Raw genomic sequence first — 16,873 nt, forward strand, 5'->3', positions numbered from 1 at the left:
GAAAGAGTATCCAGAGGAAATTCATTCTCCTACCCTTGACCTTCAGACCCCAGGAAACTTCTCCAGAATTAACCTGTTACCAGTTCTGTATATGTACTTCCAGAGATATTCTAACCATATAAAATCACATTCATATTTCTATTTTCTCCTTTTATACAAATGGCAGCATACTATACACAAGAGCAAGTGGGTCCACTACATTACAGAAAGTGAACAATATGGAGCCCAGAGGTGGATATGTGACATTCTTTGCTTTTTCTAGGCCCTAAAGACTCAGTCTCAGATGACTATCCCCCTGTCCTGATGCCCTTCCATTTTCCTTTCCTATCCTCTCCTTTTTCCTGTGTGCCCAGCTTTATTTTGCTAGTGTGGTGAAGGCTGGGGAAGTCATGATTCCTGGCTGTGGTAGGCTGAACAATGGCCCCTAAATATATGTAGAGCTTAATCCCTGGAACCTTATAGGGCAAAAAGGATTTTGCAGATGTGATGAAGTTAAGGATGTTTAGATGGCGGAGATTATCCTGGATTGTCTGGTGGGTCCTAAATGTAATCACAAGTATTCTTATAAGAGGGAGGCAGGGAGAGATTTGAGTCCAGAAGAAGGCAATGTGAAGACTGAAGCAAGACACTACTCTGCTGGCTTTGAAGATGAAGGAAGGGGCCATGAGCCAAGGAATGCAAGGAATGCAGCTCTTGAGGCTAGAAAAGGCAAGGACACGGGTCCTTCCTTAGATCCTCTAGAGGGAGAGTAGCCCTGCAACACCTTGATATAAGGCCAGTGAAATTGATTCCAGACTTCTGACCTCCAGAACCGTAAGCTCTAAGAGAATGAACGTGTGTTGCTTTGAGTGCCAGTTTGTGGTGATTTGTTACAGCCACAGGAAGTGAATCCACTGGTCATATCCTGAATAGGCAGCAGTCAGCTCTTGGAGCCAGCAGGTTCCTCAAATCCTTCATCACAAAAGGAGCACCCAAAACACAAGCAAACTTTCTTCTTGTTAATAAGGATTAATTTTCATGGCTTAACAGCTTCACCAAAAAGATTTCCAACTTTCTAAGAAGGAATGAGACGGAGGGGCCTGAAAACTCCACCCTGCCCCTAGGTGAGCTGGACGCCCATCATTCCATGCCTCTTCTATGCATCAGTGTTGGTCCTGGTCCAGTTTCTGTGAGCCAGGTAAGGGTAATGTGCCATTACCATCTAGTCTGCTCTCCTTGGCAATATGGCAACATGGAGAGGTTGTCAGTTCTGGAATTACACTCTTCTTTAGCAGACCCTCTTAGGACAAACTTGCTGTCAAATAATTTTTGTGCTTCTCTGTTCTTGTGAGACATAGATCTATCATAGTATCCTTCCCCACTAAACTGGGACTGGGTCTCTGAATGCCTCTCAATACAGAGCTCTCAATGGCTACTGACAAATGAAGGACATTGCTCAAGAGGTTTTCAACGCCAGTCATAAGGGCATGCTGGGCCTGAGAACACTCATGACAACTCCAGACTGACCATATTTCTCCCACCAGATGGAGGAGAAATGACCTGATTAGATTTATAAATGTTTCTTTCCTTTTAAAAAATATTCCTTCAAAACCTCTTATGTGAATCACGAGTAGCATCCCTGGAAGAACTTCTCAATTATGAGGAAACTCAAACTGTGAGGACTCATTAAGTGTGTTAATTGTTCTGACCTCATCAGAGGAAGAGGTGTCATAGAAATAAAAAGATTTCTAGCTATTTTTATTTTAAAGTTGCAAACAAGTTCTTTAACATTTATTCTCTCTGTTGGTTGGTTTTTGCATAGTGGCTACCAAATATTATTGTGTCACTCTGTATTCAGCACTCTTCCTCTCAACTTTCGGTCACATCTGATTCCAATTTTGTTTCCACCTAAGGTACCCAGTGTTCTGCTTATGCCTCTGGATGGTCTCAAGCTCAGCAGTGCATCTCCTCATTCAGCTGTTTCACTATCCCCATTGGTGTTCAAGGTAATGGACATTCATTACTTCATTACTTCTGCTAGGTCCCTAGGATCCCAGTGAACAAGTCTGTTGGATCTTTGGTTGCCCTTAGCCATGGTCCTCCTCTTGGTGGAGTTGAACTTGGCCAAAGTAGGTTTGGTTCATTAGTAGAGATGACCCAATTTATGAGCTAGGCCTTTAGCACATGGGCTAACTGAGAAGGGAAAGTTTTCATGTCTGAGTGAATTCAAGGGTAGCAGAGCTGGCTTAATTCAATCTCTTATCTGTTCTTACATTTTCTTGCAATTCTTTTGTTCATAAGTAGTTTAGACATAAGTGTCTTTTGCAATGAGCTATGAGATGGAAATTTACAATGAGAGAGAGCATGCTTTATACATTTGGAACTGGTTCACTGCAAGTGGTACACTCCTAGAGGTCAACAAATGTGTTCATTTTGTTGGACAACTTTTCCCAGGGCCCACTATTTGCACCCTCATGCCACTATTCTAGAAAGCTGTTTAGAGTAAATCTGAAAACTGTAGTCATAAGATAATTAGACCTGTCTGCAGAAAGAAGAAGCTGACATCCCAGTTTTATTAAGAAAGATTTCTTGACAGGTTGACTGCTCGTGTTGAGTGTTTAATGTATGAGTATTAGGAAAAAATCATTTAGGAGCTTAGGGGATTTCAGCATGGAATGCAGACTGGCACAAGAGAATCTAAATGTATTACAAATGTTTTAAACAATCTCACCCAAGTGGGTAAAGGGAGATGTGCAGACCTAAGTCACCCTGGAAATGAGAGGAGATGGTAAGACTAAGGGCAAAAGGAACTGTATATGAGTGCTTACTCTAGTTGATGAAGTTGTTTCTCATGAGGGTGAGATTAACAATTCTAACACTACTGTAACTGTATACTGGAATTGAATAATTATCTTCCATGCAGAAGAATTCCAAATAATTTATGTAAGTACTTGGCTTAAAGAAGGGGGAGCATAACTCCCCACTCCTAAAGTATGGGCTGTGCTTAGTAACTTCCTTCCAAAGAGTACAGTATGGAAAGTGGTGGGAGAAAAAGAGTAACTTAAGCGGAGAAACCTGACAAACACTACTTCAGCCAGGTGATCAAGGTCAACATCAATGGTCATGAATCATGTTGACAGAATGTACCCTTGATATGATGTGATGAGAATGATACTTCACCTCTGGGATCCTTCTCCCCAAAAGTCTATCCATGAGAAAAATATCAGACAAATAAAGGGGCATCCTACAATATGCCTGATCAGTACACCTCAAAACTGTCAAGATCATCAAAGAGAAGAAAAGTCTGAGAAACTGTCACGGCCAAGAGGGCCTAAAGAGACAAGCCAACTAAAGTAATATGGTATGCTGGATGGGATCCTGGAACAGAAAAAGGACATTAGGTAAAAAGTAAGGAAATCTGAATAAACCATGGATGTTAGTTAATGTATCAATATTTATTCATTAATTATAACAAATACCTCATACTAATGTAACATTAGCAATAGGGGAAACTAGGTGGACAGGTATATGGGAACTCCTGGTACTATCTTAATTTTTCTGTAACTCTGAAACTGTTCTAAAAATAAAGTTTATATAAAAAATTAGTTATCTAGCAAATTCTAATTTGAAATGTAATGTATTCAGTTAACTTAGAGTTAGGGAGTTTGGAAACAAGTAGTAGGGTTACTCTACTATCGTGAACTAGTAGTAAATAATTTAATACTGCCTCCACCCTGGAAATTGAATATTGTATGTATTTAAAATGGTTTTGGGGGCCAGATAAAGGGAAATTGTGTCAGCCCGTTCTTTTGCAACTTATAGGTTTAGTCTAGTTGGAAACAATCAAAATAGAATCCTATGAAAAGACTCATGTGTTTTTCCTGCTAGTCTGTGAAGCCCAAACAGAAGCCTTAGAAAGATTTCAGTTGCACTAACTTTGTTTAGAACTAAGACTTGGCTTCCATAGGTGTGCTTCTCATCAGCATCACCACATATACATTTCACAATTCTAATCAAAGGTGGTGAGGGTTATCAAGTCTTATACTGCTGTCTCATAACTCCCACTATAGAGACTTTCTCTACTTTAAAATGATAGAACATCATTAAACTGGTATTTTTTAATATGCTAAACACTATATATTTATAAGGTAATGTGTGTGGGGGACAAGAAATTTTCCTCTGCCCCTCTAGATTCTTCTGGCTGGTCTAAGAATTAAGTTGACATAGGACAGATGAACAAGAGAAACCCAAACGAAAGTTTAGTAACACGTATGTATGGGAGAGACCTGGGAGAACTGAGTAACTCACCAAAATGGCCAAAGCCCGCACCTTAAATACCGTCTTCAGCTAAAGACAAAAGAGGATGTTGGGGGTAGTGGTTTGGGACTTCAGAGGGGAGGAAGGCAATTCACATGGAGGTAGAAAAGCAAATGTTTGGTAAACAAATGTTTGCTGGGCCATGCAGAGACAATGGGACACGAGTGGACTCTAATCTCTAGGCCCTGCCTAGAGTTTCATCTACCACACCTAGCCCAGGGATACTCTGCAGATTTCACTGGTGTTAGCTCTGTTCTGGAAACAGGCCCCTCATCTAAATTCTCAGTTAGGAGGGAGGTGACAAGAAAAACTTCCTGAGTCTTCTGTTTGTTAAAAATAATCAGCCTAAATTAATCCTCATGCAAAGAGACACATTTTGGGATGGCAAATTGTGTTCCCCTACAGTAGCCAGGTTATAGGGGAGCTTTGTGAGCAGCATGACAACCCGTACAGTAATAACCCTCTGTCACCAAAATGATGCACTGAATCCACTCTAAAAATCCCAGCCTTTCTGGTCTTTCCTATATGTCTTGACTACAGTGTCTCTCAACCAAGACAATGCTATTGTTCATAAATTGGTCCTTTGTGAAAAATATGATGACTATATTGTCAGCAACTGCCAGCCATGGTTCCCTGATCTGGAATTCAGGGCAGACAATCATCCCATGGGCAGGAAGATTCTAACTCTGGAAATGTTGAGTTCAAGGTATAGAGAATCTATTTTGTGATAGAAAAACAGGACTCTTAAGATGTCATATAAAATGGCAGAGAACACCAGCTCCTTACCAGCAAATGTGAAAATACTGGAGATGAGACAGCAGCCCATTCAGGCAATTTCTTAAGTGATAACCCATTATAAAATTGTGAATGTTCAGTTCAAATGGAAGTTGTCCAGTAGCACCTTTTACCATTTTACCAAACCTGATATTTATAATGGCTCAACAAAAAGTCATGGCCAGTCAGACTGCCATAACATGGGCAGTGGGGCAAATAAAACTCATCCCTTACCTCCCGTAGTGAGGAGGGAAATCAAGTAATAGAGACAATTTGGGCATGGCAAAATTTATCTTCAGGTAATGTAGCATGCTTTGTCATGTAACCCAGTGCAAGAAGGAGCAAATATTCTCATAATAAGGCTGTGATATTTTTTAGTGTAAAATAACATCAAATTTATGCTATGAATTTATCATGTGAGTTGGAGGGTGAAAATTAATCCTTATGGTGACAAAGTGTGTTTAACGTTTAGAACCTTTAAGAGAGAATGCGCTGCATAGACCCCAGAGTAGAGGAGCCCCTTCATTTCTCACTCTACCCTCCCCCAGCCCAGATCCAGCAGAACCACCCTTCCCCTCTGCTGAGCAGTGGGCACAGTAGACACCCTCTGGCACGAAACACTTGGGGTTATGGAATCTGCAAGACTTGGAGGCAAACGATGGGGACTGATATGACTATTTTCGTGGGACGTCGTGGTAGAACCCAGGGGAGAAGCTGGGCAGTGACTGGAGCACGGCTAGCAGAGGAAGAAAGGGTTAAAGGACGGGGGCTGTGGGAGAATTAGGAAAGAGAGAGGGGGAGAGCTAGGAAAGAAGCAAACACTCAGGCACCCTCCCAACACCCTCCCTGTCCCTATCCCAGCTCTTTAGTGAGGTTTTTTCCCTGATGCGGGAGTGAGGAGTTACAGGTGGGGGCCCTCAGTCCCCACTCTTCCACACCTCTGCTGTTAATAGGCAACCACAGTAACATCCCTTTGTGGGTCACTAGACAGCAGGTGTTGTCTCCTCCTTCAGGTGCCAAGCCAGTGAGGGAAGGAGGAAGTCCCTGACATCACCCTCCCCAAGGATAGCTCAAGGCAGATTCAAGGAGCTGCTTCTAACAGAAATGCCGCCCACAACGTTCATGCAGCCATACAGATAGGGAAGTGAAGCAGCCATCTTGACCTATGGTTTTGGTTCAGCTCTTTTGACGCGGGAGACACTTTGTTGATATCATTCTGATGCAGCTGTCTGGAAGCATAGCGTTAAAGTCGCTGAGTCAAAATGTAAAAATTTCACCTTTTATTACATAGTAATGTACACAGCAGGCACCTCACACCCTGACCCTTAGCTACGGCCAAATTCGAAAATGGGGAATGGGTTGAGGTGGGGAGACAATGTATTTCCTGAGATAAATGGTGAGCCTTTGATTCCATCCTTGCGCCATTATTGTCTCCTCATTGACTCTTTCAGAGAAGCCGTAGTACCAAAGCTGTCGTGGAGTATGGCTGTGACAGCTTCCCTAAGAACGCTCCATGTAGTAGATTATGTGCATGATAAAAATAGGGAGCTACAGAGAGGCCGCATAACTGGTTATTTGGTGCAGAACTGAGTGGGCGTCAGAGATGCTAAGCTGTAGCCGGAAGGACAGTGAGAGTCGGGCACAGCTCAACCTCTGGGCCCAGCTTCAAGTATTACACCTCAGGCTTCCTCATAGTCAAATGCAGTATAAAAAGCATGATTTAACTTACAGGGATAATGGGTCTCATGTTGTGCCATTATGATTCTTCAATCAGGTGCTTTTTTTTTTTAAAACCAGATGTAGTTATGCCTAGCTTGGGAGTAACATATATCAATCCTAGGCAAGATAATTTGAGGACATCACAGTATGGTCCATGACAGAATTAATGTAAGTAGTGACTCTTTCCAATTTTTGCTGGCCTTAGATTTTAGAGCATGTTGTTGCCATTGCCACCACCTAAATTTCACCACTGCCCCGTTTCTTGCATCCCTAGCTTCACATCCACACTTTTAGTTTCTGTGTCTGATTCCTTTCCCCTAGGTCAAATGCTCTAGGCGATGTGCCTCCCACCAAGACCCATTAGGAAGGGGATAATGTTCGGCAGCCAAAAGGACTTGACTACAATCCATGCTATTGGCTGCCCCACATTAAAGCACACTTTACTTCCCATGTTTAGTTCTGTTAAGAAGAAAGAAAGAAAGGAAAAATCTCCCTCCTTACATAATGCAACTGTTTATTCAGACACCTGAAAGCATACTTGTGCCTTCCCAAAGGTAGGCCAAATCTCCTCAGTTACCACTACATTTCCAAATCCAACTCCATCTAGCTCTGCTACAGCTCTACATCAGTGTTCTGCAGTTTATATCCTATACTGCCAAATTACCCACCATCAACACGTTGTATAAAATAGTGAGTTCCATTGCCTTTCCTCTCTTGTGAATGGAGTTCCTTGACCAGAAGCAACATTTTATGGGACACCGTAATGGTGAATAAGACCATGGATGGTTTCACTGGCGAAGCATAGCAAGCGGGGATGGCAAATCCAGATCTGAAATAAGTGTCAATTATAGTGGTTTTAAATTGCTACTCCTTTCATGAAGGAGAGGATCCAATGTAATCCTTCTGTGATCAGATGAGCCATGAGCTCTTAGGGGATACTGGTATCATTTTTCATCTTTTTGCAATTCCACCCAAGGTTTAAATTCCCTTGAGAGAGAGGGTGTCTGATTTACCTAGACTGGATTCTATGCCCAGCCACTGGTCAGGGGTGGAGCTTCAAGGGGAATTACGATTGACAGGAACAAAAAGTATGGTTAACGAATAAAAGGATGGGGATGTTGGGCAGACAAAAAGAACAAAACCACATTCTACCACTTTAAGGCTCACTTCCCTCCCCTCCACATCACACGTGGATTTTCAGGCAGAATTTTAAATGCCTTATCCTAATATTAAAAAATACCTTGCATACGATCGAGAACACATTAGTTATTGTATTGAGCTTCAAGTTCAGGCTCTCTGGGTGAAGTTTATCCCTCTTCTATTTCCATTGTGATTCTGCCTTGACATTCTAAAACCTCAAACTTGACTCTTTTTTTACTACTTAATTTGTGTAGGAGAGTCATCTATATTGATACATGTGGCTCTACTTCATTCCTTTTCACTACTGTATGAATATGTTATGATTTACCCATTTTTCTGTTAAGGGACATTTGAATTTTTCTGTTTTTGGCAATTATAAATAATATAATGGTAAACATTCTTGTATGTGTATCTTGGTTGACATGTACAGGAGCTTTTCTAGGGAACATCCTAGGAGAGGAATAGCTGAGTCAGAGTATGGTACATTTCTAACGTTTTCTATTGTTCAATTGCTTTCCACTTTATATTCCCATCAACTGTATGAGAATTTTATTTCCTGACCTCCTCAACAATATTCGTTGTTATCGGATATTAACAATTTGCTTATCTGATGGGTGTGATGGTATCACATTACAGTTCTTATTTTCCTCTCGCTGATGTCAAACTTAGGTGCAGGTATTATTATTAATGCCATTTTATAGATGGGGAATCTAAGACTTAGAAAATAATTTGTCCAAGGCCTCGCAGTTAGTAGGGGACAGGAAGTCAGGAATGATGCTGGAGAATCTAACTCCAAGCTATAACATTTTAGCTAACACTTTACTCTTAGGCCAGAATGTGTTATTATAATGCAGAAACAATGCAAGAAATTGCATTTTTCTCTTCATTCTCTACTCTTCCAGTAGTCTTCCCTCTGTTCAAACTTCTTTCCATTCGTCTTTTTTATCCTTTGTTTCCTTTCTTCCATCTTTTCTCTTCTTCTCTCCCTTAGCCCCTTTCTCCCTCCCTCTCTTTTTCCTTCTATCCCTATACTTTAAATATATTTTTAAAATTAATTAATTAATTTATTATTTCTTTTTGGCTGTGTTGGGTCTTCATTGCTGCACACAGGGTTTCTCTAGTTGAGGCACGCAGGGGCTGCTTTTCGTTGCGGTGCATGGGTTTCTCATTGCGGTGGCTTCTCTTTGTTGCGGAGCACGGGCTCTAGGCACGTGGGCTTCGGTAGTTGTGGCACACGGGCTCAGTAGTTGTGGCTTGAGAGCTCTAGAGCGCAGGCTCAGTAGTTGTGGCGCACGGGCTTAGTTGCTCCGTGGCATGTGGGATCTTCCTGGACTAGGACTTGAACCTGTGTACCCTGCATTGGCAGGCAGATTCTTAACCACTGAGCCACCAGGGCAGTCCTATCCCTATATTTTAAAAAGTGATCTTAGCTGGGTTATCTTGCACAGGTCTTCATAGATTTGAGAAAATGAAGTGAATAGGCATAATAAAATCTTGGGAGATTAACTGATTTTTCTTTACATTGTATGTGAAGAAATGACAAACCCACACATATTAAGGTTGAAATGGAAAGAAACAAGGCTGAATCATTTGCGTGTGTATAATGTGGAAATGACTGTTAGCAAAAACTCTCTCTGGAGCAGCTGCCTCTGATACACACCACTTGTCTCCCGTAATTAGAACAAAATTTAAGCTTCCTTAGGAACTGAAATTATGCAGCAAATTTATAATTAACAATAAAATGTTGAATGGAGAGCTGCCCCACCATTCATTCCTACATTAATTTCTCTTTTTAATTTCTTTGGCAAGTTCTGTTCTTAGCTAAGAAAGAATTATCACCTAAGCAGGCAATGTGAGGAATATGATTGTAAAACAAAATACAAGCTTAGGATGTTCTAAACCTTGTAGTTGCAAGAACGGTGAAGTAAACTGGACTCAGTCACCAAAGCACCAGGTTCAGCAAATTTGTAGGCCTCAGGGTTTGTTAGAAAGAAGATATAAGAAGTTGAATCAATATTTTTATACAGAACATTGTAGTTTATCATATTGCTTTTTTTCTTACATAAAGAGGAAGTCTCTCCTCTGTGCCCACATAGCCTCTCTGCATCCTGAGGACGTTTTTGCCTATGAAGCTTTTTGATTTATGTGGTTGATACCATCATATTGCAGAAGATCCTTGACAGCAGGGCCCATGGCTTGTGCATTTGTGACTCTCACAGATATTAGCATCTTGTCTGGCACAAATGGGTGCACAATATATGATTACTGAATTAAGTTAGACTGAATTCAATAAAGTAACAAACATCCTGCTTTCTAATTCTGATCATGTCTATGAAGAACTGCCCCAGAGCCATGATGAACTGTTAAGATGACAGCAAATCTTTTCATCTCCATAGCCCCAAACTCTGGAATACAACTCTGTAAATAGAAAAGTTGAAGTATCCTAGGTGGGATATTGGGAGTGAGATTGTGGCATAGGTTAGCAGATAACCAATAAGAGCAATTCCACTTCTTGAGGTGCACCTGAAAAAGTGAAAATAATCTACCTTGGGTAGGTAGATTCAATCTTGTATGATTTTTTTTTCCTTAAATTAAGACTTATAGGAAGTTTGGGGTAGGAGTGAAGGGTGAGTTGAAAAGAATATTTTAAAGTTAATTTGGAAGAAAAACATGCAGGAATTCACAAAATCTGAAAGAGTAGTAAGGAGTAAAACTTCTCATACAAGGTATTAAAACATATTACAAACTATAGTTATTAAAACACAATGGCACTGGGGCAGGAACAAATCAACTTGTGTATCTGTTCACCTATTGGTAGACATTTGGATTTTTCCCAGTTTTTTGCTATTATGAAGTGTCTATGAACATTTTTGTAGAATTCTTTTAATTCACTCTGATAATCTCTGCCTTTTAATTAGAACATCCAAATTATTTATATTTAGTGTGACTATTGATACGGTTGGATTTAAAACTACTATTTTGTCACCTATTTTTTTAATCTCCTCTGTTCTTTGTTCCCTTTTCCCCTCTTTCTGGGGGTTAGTTGAGTATTTTATAATATTTCATTTGTTTCCACTATTGACTTATTAGCTATCCTTTTAGCTAATAAGTTTGTTTATTAACTTGGTTGCTTTTAGAGGTTGTTTTCTAGTTTAGAATGTGCATCCTTTGCTTATAACCTTCTACCGGGGGTGGCGGGGTTTGTTGCCCTTTCCCCTGTGACTTCCACAGAAAAATAGGGTTCAGGTGGGCTTTGTGCCTTTCCCACTCTACTGAGGGAAGCCCTCTCCTGTCTCTCACCCTGCCTAACCTTTCTCATGAGCCCATTTTGGAGTTCTCTGTAGAAGAACTGCAGGTGAATATGAACTCCACTTGTGTCTGAAGCTCCCAGGTGTTCTATGATATCACACTAGTCCACGCTGGCCTTTAGCAAGTTGTTAAGAATTTTAGCTGAATTCTTCTTGCCCACTTCTATGGTGTCCAGTGTCTCTGTCTCCCATACTCTGCCGCAAGTAAGCCAATACTTCCACCTCCTTGGAGGCTCCTGTCTTTCTTTGGCTTTCAATCTACTTCACTGGCCTTTGATCTCAGCTCTCTGATGGGTTAAAGAAAAGTTGTGAATTAGCAATTAATCCATCTTTTTTTGTACTTGGGATGGAAATGATACCTTTCCAGCTACATGCTAGGCAGAAACAAAATTCTCACAATAGAGGAATTTTAATGCAGGAATTAGTAAGGGAAAAGCTGAGAAGCCAAACAGGGGTTGGTGAGCAAATCAAAATTTGCAACATCAGGAAGCTGAGGCTGGGAGATGAAGGGAAGAGGTGCTGTTTAGGCCGGTAGCTAGAGTAAATAAGCAGAATCTGGAACCATTGAGTGGGCTTGTCTGGTGGGAGCTGGAGTCTTGAGGGAAACACAGACACTGCTTGAAATGGTACTTATGACATAGAAGGAGAACAAAGTACTCTGTCTTTTCTTTTCCTCTTGCCATTCAGTTTTCTGACAGTACCACCCATTGACCAAACCAGCTGTTTTCATCTGACATGGCAGCATGGAGAATGTAGCTTGCAGAGACCAAATACCTACCTTATTAGACAGAATAGAGTAGATGAAGGATGAAATATAGAAGGATGAAATATACCCTCCTCCATACTAAGCTTCCTCTATCTTATTAGCAAATGTAGTTGTAACACAATTTTTGTCTAAATAAATAATGAGTGCTACACTATTATGAATATGTATGTACATGTCCACAGCTGAGCCAAGTAATGTGTTATGATTACCTTCCCATTAAAATAAAAAAAAAATTGTAGTTAAATACATATAGCATAAAATTTACCATCTCAACTACTTCTAAGTGCACAGTTCAGTACTGTTAAGTATATTCAAATTGTTGTGTAACCAATCTCCAGAACTGTTTCATACCTGAAAACTCCCCATTTTCCCCTCCCCCCAGCCCCTGGCATCCACCATTTTACTTTCTGTTTCTATGAGTTTGACTACTCTAGATACCTCATGTGAGGGGAATTACACAGTATTTGTTTCAGTATAATGTCTTCAAGGTTCATCCATGTTGTAACATGTGTCAGAATTTCCTTCCTTTTTAAGACTGAGTAATATTGTATGTATATAACATATTTTGTTTATCCACCCATTCATCACTATTTATCTGGGTTACTTCCACTTTTGGCTATAGGGAATAATGCCACTATGAACATGGGTGTATAAATATCTCTTTGAGACCCTGCTTTCAATTCTTTTAAATATATATCCAGAAGTGAAATTGCAGGTTCATATGGTATTTCTATTTTTAGTTTTTTGAGGAACCATTATACTGTTTTCCATAGTGGCTGCACTGTTTTACATTCTCACCAACAGTGCACAAGAGTTCTAATTTCTCCACATCCTTGCCAACACTTGTTACTTTCTGTTGTTGTTTTTTTTTATATAGCAGCCAACCTAATGGATGTGAGGTAATATCTCATTGTGGTTTTGATTTTCATTTCCCTAATGATCAGTAATGTTGAGCATCTTTTTATAAGCTTGTTGGCTATTTTAACATCTTCTCTGGAGAAATTCAAGTCCTTTGCCCATTTTTTAATCAGGTTATTTGTTTTTTGTTGTTGAGTTGTAGAAGTTCTTTGTATATTCTCCATATTAATACCTTATCAGGTATATGATTTGCAAATATTTTCTCCCATTCCGTAGGTTGCCTTTTCACTTTGTTGATTGTGTCCTTTGACATACAGAAGTTTTTGATTTTGATGTAGTCCAATGATCTATTTTTACTTTTATTGCTTATGCTTTTGGTATCATTCCCCAAAAATCCTTACCAAGTCCAATGTCATGAAACTTTTCCCCTATATTTCCTTCTAAGAATTTTGTATATTTAGGTCTTACACTTAGGTCTTTGATCCATTTAGAGTTTATTTTTGCCATGTGGTTTAAGGGTCTAAATCCATTCTTTTGCATGTGGGTATCCAGTTTTTCCAATACCATTTGTTGAAAAGACTGTCCTTTCTCCATTGAATGGTCTTGGTACACTTGTCAAAAATTATTTGCCCATATATGTGAGAGTTTATTTCTGAGATCTCTATTCTGTTCCACTGAGCTACATGTCTATCTCTCTTTTTTTTAATTAAAAAAATTTTTTTTTAAATTTATTTTTGTCTGCATTGAGTCTTTGTTGCTGCGCACGAGCTGTCTCTAGTTGTGGCGAGTGGGGGCTACTCTTCGTTGTGATGTGTGGGCTTCTCATTGCAGTGGCTTCTCTTGCTGCAGAGCACAGGCTCTAGGCACGTGGGCTTCAGTAGTTGCAGCATGCGGGCCCTAGAGCGCACGGGCTTCAGTAGTTGCAGTGCATGGGCTCAGTAGTTGCGGCGCATGGGCTCAGTAGTTGTGGCTCGTGGACTCCAGAGCGCAGGCTCAGTAGTTGTTGTGCACAGGCTTAGTTGCTCCACGGCATGTGGGATCTTCTTGGACCAGAGATAGAATCCATGTCCCCTGCATTGGCAGGTGGATTCTTAAGCACTGTGCCACCAGGGAAGTCCCTATATGTCTATCTTTATGCCAATACTGTACTGTTTTGATTACTGTGGCTTTGTAATAAGTTTTGAAATCTAGAAGTGTGAGACTTCCAACTTTATTCTTCTTTTTCAAAATTGTTTTGGCTATTCAGGATGCCTTGAGAGTCCATATAAATTTTAGGACAGATTTTTTTTTTTTTAATTTCTGCAAAAACCACCTTTGGAATTTTGATTTAGATTGCATTAAATCTGTAGATTGCTTTGGGTAGTACTGACATTTTAACAACATTACTTTTTCAATAAGTCACCCCATCCCTGCACTCAGTTTTGATTGACCTTTCCCAAGCCAGAGAGATCTTCTGATCTCTGGTCTTTTGATCTTCTCCATGCCCTGTCTGAATGGGCTGGTGGAGTACTCTGGGCACTGGGCTCCTACCTACTTATAAAGATTTTCAACCAATCCTCTTGCTTTCAGCCCAACCTAAACTGTTGTACTCAGTGATATCTGGTTTATCCAATTCTTGAAAATTCCCAAGCTTCAGTAATTTATCAAGTTTTGGACACATAATTAGGTTACTTCTTATTGGATTTTCCATTACAGATTCAAGCTTATTTTTTCTCTGGTCTATTAGGCTACTTTTCATTTATTGTTCTTCAGTTTCCAGATTTTGTTGACATCTCTCATATGCTGTAATTATTTCCTTATTTTTTTCCCTGTGGACTTATAGTTTTAAATACCTTTTCCTTTCATTTTAGTGGGATTTCAGAGGAAACAAGGAAAAAACAATTATATTCTACCCACCATGTTTACTCATAAATTTATGTATTGCATTTTAAATTATGAAAAAGCCTTAAAATAAGAAGTGGTTATATTGATAGAGTTATAATTAGGCAAATTAGTTTGCTGACTAATTCAACTTAAAAATAAGATATTTTGTTATTAATAGTAAGGTGATGAGGAAAAATGGAAATAGTGAGTTGCTTAAGTTATTAGATATTTACTTTTTCTCTTCATTTGACTAATTTTTTTATAGAAAATAAAGAGGAAAAACATGATTTAAGAGATTATAGTAATAACCAAACAACTTGAAATACTAAGAAAATGCAGAATACAAATTTGTAGATACTGCTTGATCACAAATATGTAAGTCTAGAATTTCAGGATTAAAAGATGGTTCTTTATTTTCCCTCTGTACTCAAATAAAAATTGTTATTATAAATATTATTTACTTTTTCTCGTTATATTCAGAGTGCTTTGATGTTTAACATTAGTCAGTTTGAGTCCATAAAAGGGTAAGAAATAATGTCTGGATGGGAGCAGAGCCAAAGGAGACCAGACTAGAGAAAAAGGTTACATGTCATTGAAGATGCTGAACTCTGATAGGCAAGCAGCTTTTAAAGCAGTCCTTGATATTTTTTTCTGGATGCTATAACTGGTCATGACTTTGGATTGCTTTCCTCTTATCAGAAGATCAGCATATTTGTGATTGTAAACATGTTAGACCATGTTGGGAGTGGGTATCTTAGGAACTATATATGTGGAATGAGGTATTTTCTCTCCCTTAGTTTTCTGTGTTCTCCAAATTTTGTGTAAAGACTATCTTATAGCTGCCAGTTGAAGAGAAGTTCAAGAGATTTCCAACAGATGGGATCAACAGGATGCAGAGGACATAGGGTATACAGAAGAGGAAGGATCCTAGGTACCAGGCGGGAAAGGGGTGTAGTGCTCTGAATAGGCCAATGTAGCTCCTTCTAAGGGAGACATCCCTGCCCCTATTCCCTGACAAAAGAGCAGTGGTAGGTACACATATGATCCCACCAACCTTGGGCATAGCTCATTAGAAGAAGAATTAATTAGCTTTGGCCCAGAACTAAACTGTGGTTTAATAGACATTAGCAAATTCTTTAAAACTCCTTTCTTTGAAAGGTGAGGTCTGTGTCCCCTCTCCTTGAGTCTAAGTTGACCTTAATGACCAGTTAACCAATAGAGTATGGTAGAAATGATACTATGTGACTTAGGAAGCTAGGTCAAAAGAGGCCATATGTCTTTCACCTGGTTCACTGGAACAGTCACACTGGACTATTACACACCATGTAAGAATTTACATACCATGAAAGAATTTCATCACCCTGAGTCTGCCATTCTGTGATGAAGCCCAAACCACCCATATGGAGAGACCACACAGTGAGCCCCTGAAACCTCAGAACAAAGAGAGGTGCCTGGCCAGCCACCAGCTGCTTCAGCACCGATGGTCTTCTAGTTCCAGCCTTTACCTTATTACAGCAGGGTGTCATGGGACACCCTGAGCCACAACTCCCCTTGCTGAGTGCTTCTTAAATTCTTGACCCCCAGAAACAGGAAAGAAAAGAAAATAACTGTTGTTGTTTTAAGTCACTAAAGTGTATTGTTAACTGATACAGCTATAGATAATTTACTTATAGTAGCAAAATATTTTCCCATTATTTATTGGTACATAACAAACTACTCCAAAATTTAGTGATGCAAAGCATGCAGTTTATTACGCTCATAGATACTGTCAATGAAGGATTCAGGCAGGGCACAGTAAGTATGGTTTGTCACTGCTCCATGATATCTGCTGCATCAGCTGGAAAGACTCAAAGGCTGGGAATGACTGAATGGCTGGGGCCTCGTATCATGTGGAAGCAGTTTACTCACATGTGTGTCATGGTTGGTGCTGTTTGTTGGCTGGAATCTCAGCTGGAGCACCTACCTGGCTCCTCTGTGTAGCCTGGGGCTTTCTCACAGCATGGTGGCTGGATTCCAAGAGCAACCTACTAGTTTCTTAAGGTCTGGTCCTGGAAACCTGCACAGTGTCACTTCGGTTGTGTCTCACGGCTTAGATTCAAGGGGAGAAGACATACGCCCTCATCTCTGGATGGGAGGAGTGTCCGAGAAT

This window comes from Balaenoptera borealis (assembly GCF_965194805.1).
Source record: "Balaenoptera borealis genome assembly, chromosome: 2".
Taxonomy (NCBI): Eukaryota; Metazoa; Chordata; class Mammalia; order Artiodactyla; family Balaenopteridae; genus Balaenoptera; species Balaenoptera borealis.